Source organism: Mytilus californianus, unplaced genomic scaffold, assembly GCF_021869535.1.
Source record: "Mytilus californianus isolate M0D057914Y unplaced genomic scaffold, xbMytCali1.0.p SCAF_5, whole genome shotgun sequence".
NCBI lineage: Eukaryota > Metazoa > Mollusca > Bivalvia > Mytilida > Mytilidae > Mytilus > Mytilus californianus.
In genome coordinates this window covers 13,904,425-13,907,816 of record NW_026262701.1, presented here as the reverse complement: position 1 = coordinate 13,907,816, position 3,392 = coordinate 13,904,425, and the positions used below count along the sequence as shown (strand labels likewise).

Sequence of the window (3,392 nt, the reverse complement as noted above, 5' to 3'; positions counted from 1 at the left end):
TACATTTCCTATTCCATGTTTTAATCACATTCAGACAAAACAAAAATCATAAGACTTTCATGTTAAATAAGTTTATTTTTTCCTTTTAAATTTCTCTATCATCAAATCTTCCTCAAATTGTCTACCACTAGCCTCCACATCATATCCTAGTATCTCATTATAATATTTTGGTAGTCCAAATTCACCAAAGTCTAAAACAAAAGGTCTTCTTTTAATCTGTATATCTCCTCTAACAAAGCGTATATAACCTGAAGGTGGGAAACGTTTTATATCTGAGGGTCGAAATGTAAAGTTCTTTGTCCAAAGGAACCATCTTGGAACAACACCAATAAACAAGTCAGAATCTATATGCTTATACATTCTGATCATTGTAAATCTGTAGATTTTAGTAAGGCAAGTAATCAGAATAATGGCGAAAGCTGAACCTCCAATAATGAATGGAATTTTACTTTTGTCAATGTGTACTTTTTCTTTTTCTGGATCAGTAAATCGACTTTGAATCTCAAAAATTGTTGTACCTGCTATAAGTGACATTAATGGTACAAGAAGTCCAATTAGTTTTATAAAATTTTCATAAGAGCTTTGAAATATGAAAACAAAGTCATGTGGTACCTTGTCTTTTTCTTGGCGACCCTTAGATCTTGGTTCATCAGGTACTACATGTAAATGTTTACAATGAATTCCTAATATTTTGTCTTTTTCACATAGAATTTTATTGCTTAAAGTTACATATTGTTTTCCTGGAACCACTGTAACTGCCGGAACTGGATACCACTTGATTTTATTCTGAAAAAAAAAGAACACTTAGAATACTTTGTCTGAACATGCTGAAACTGCTGACATCCACGGCCTGTTTGGGGCAAGAATTTGGGACATGGTTCAGTCCCTCAAAAGCAGGTTTTCAGACTACAGATCAATTTCAGACTTTTTGCAAAAATAAAACATTTTTACTAGGATGATAATAAATTTGGAATTTCATTAGTAATTGGAAAATACTATAAGCCAATAACTATAACTGACCAATATTCATAATTTAATGAACTGGTTCATATTTATACTATTTTAAAATATAATACATGTACACAAAATGTATTATTATCATAACTGTGGACAAGCTTGGTAATAATGTGTTCAAAGTCATAGGTTTCAGGTGATAATTTTTTTTCATGATTTAGGTTCATGTTGATGTGCTGTGGATGAAGCAGCTTAGATTAGGGTTCATGTTCACGTGCTGTGGGTGAAGCAGCTTATAAGATGCATGTTGATGTGCTGCAGAAGAAGCAGTTCAAGTAAAGATTCATGTTTGTGTGCTAAGGATGAAAAAGCTAAGATTTAGGTTCATGTTTGTGTGAAGTGGATGAAGCAGTTTAGATTCTGGTTCATTTTTGTGTTTTGTGGATGAAGCAGCTAAGGTTTAGGTTCATGTTTGTGTGCTGTGGATAAATCAGCTATAGATTCAGGCTCATGTTTGTATGTTGCAGTGGAAACAGCTTAGATTCAAGTTCATGTTTGTGTGCTGTGGATGAAACACCTTAAATTCAGATTCATGTCCATGTGCAGCAGATGAAACTCTTAATATTCAAGTTCATGTTTGTGTGCTGTGGATGAAGCAGGTTAGATTCAGGTTTATGTTTGTGTACTGTGGATGAAGCAGGTCAGATTTAGGTTCATGTTTGTGTGCTGTGGATGAAGCACCTTTAGGTTTTTTTGGTCTCATGATTGTGAGCTGCAGATGAAACACCTTAGATTCAGGTTCATGATTATATGTTGTGATGAAACAGCTAAATAGATAAAAATTTAGGTTCGTGTTCATGTGCTGTAAAATCTGACAACTTCTCACATTTGACTTGAAGTGTTTTACAGTAAAATTCTACTAGTCAACAATATATCAACATAGGCAGTTCCTTCAAATCAGGCTACTTTTCCTAATATATTACTAGCTTTTAAGTATGTGTATGTAGTCTGGATGCACTGTTCATATAAGATGAAAAAAGTCAGAAACAAGATTGTAGATACATGTAAAAGCAAAATATTGATCTTACATACCAATGCTAGAGCTTGTATTCCATTGTAGCCACACCAATGTAATGGCCCCAATCTGTTCATACATTTTAACAGGGACACAGACATATTTGCTGCAGAATTATACCATATCTAGTTTTATGTTTTTTGCCTGAAAAGAGAACATACATGCATGTAGTGCTGGAAAAGCTAGTTCATTTTCCTGGAATTATCTTGAAATATAACACCACAGGAATGGTCAAGGTACACATGGTCCAGTTTTGTTCATTGAGGCTAATAAACACAATATATTTAATGAATACATGGAGATGTAGAATATACATCAACGAGACAGAAACTCAAAAAGGTAAATAACTCATTTACCTATAATTTCAAGTTTCAGTAAGAAAAGTTTATCCAAACAAGTAGCCTAATCCTTTTATGGAATTCTAAGTAAATAGCTGGGGTTTTTTTTCTGCTTTTGGCTGCCAACCCATTATGAACTTAAACCAGAAGTCCAACATATTTCATATATCAGACATGTTTACTATCTATTTTCTTTAACCATATAATTATATGTAACTGAAGAGCATGATTCATATTACAAATCACTTTGAAAGAAGTAAGAAGTACTTCTCTAGCTCAACCGCTTACGGCTGGCAAAGTATCTATTACACATACAAAGGGAGGCAATCCCGTCACAATTCTGCCAACTCAAGAGTCATTTTACTATAATGATATCTTCAACACTTCCCTGGCTAGGTAATTCTTCTAACTGTGTCAGGGTTTTTATTGTTTGGCGCCAAATGAAACTGTAGAGCATGACTTATATTGCAAAATCACTTTGCCTCCTACGGGACCTCTGTGTTACAAGGCTGACCTCTAACCGACTGAGCTAAAAAAGTAGTTCCCTAGCTCAAACGCTTAAGGCTGTCTAAGTATATATTACATATACTAAGGGAAGCAATCCCGTCACACTTATAATTTTATGACCACATTCTACATGTATTACAATTTACAAGAAGTGCTCCCCATCCTTGAATGTTTAGCACCAACTTTTGGATTTCCAGCACCAATATCAATTTTTTTAAGCACAAACCTTTAGATTTTAGACTCTTACTACATGAAGGTACAAAGAATTTTATCAGTAAGAGGGATTGGGAAAATTTCTCATGGACAGTGTGCATACACCGACCGTTCTGAAATATGTTGCATGCCGCATGCCAAGAGATTTTGATAGATTTTCTGTCATGCATCTCGTTCAATAAGGGGTATAGACTATCTCTGTTTTAGTACCTTGGTTACAATAAGTGAGGAAAATTGAAAATCAATGTTTTTTTTTTACACACAAGGTTGTGACTGGTTAAAATAATTCAACAGGCAACCAGTTT

General features: G+C 34.1%; 1 long non-coding RNA gene across 5 annotated transcripts; it reads right to left on the bottom strand.

Moving 5' to 3' along the window:
* LOC127701595 (uncharacterized) lies at nt 1-3,392 on the bottom strand. Of its 5 annotated transcripts, none has more exons than XR_007982118.1 (3): nt 3,298-3,392; nt 2,047-2,173; nt 1-786 (listed from the first exon to the last, which is right to left on the bottom strand). It is a non-coding gene; the product is annotated as an uncharacterized LOC127701595 (long non-coding RNA). The 5 variants fall into 5 exon arrangements; XR_007982117.1 differs by lacking the exon at nt 3,298-3,392 and adding an exon at nt 2,635-2,940; XR_007982120.1 differs by lacking the exon at nt 3,298-3,392 and adding an exon at nt 2,656-2,940.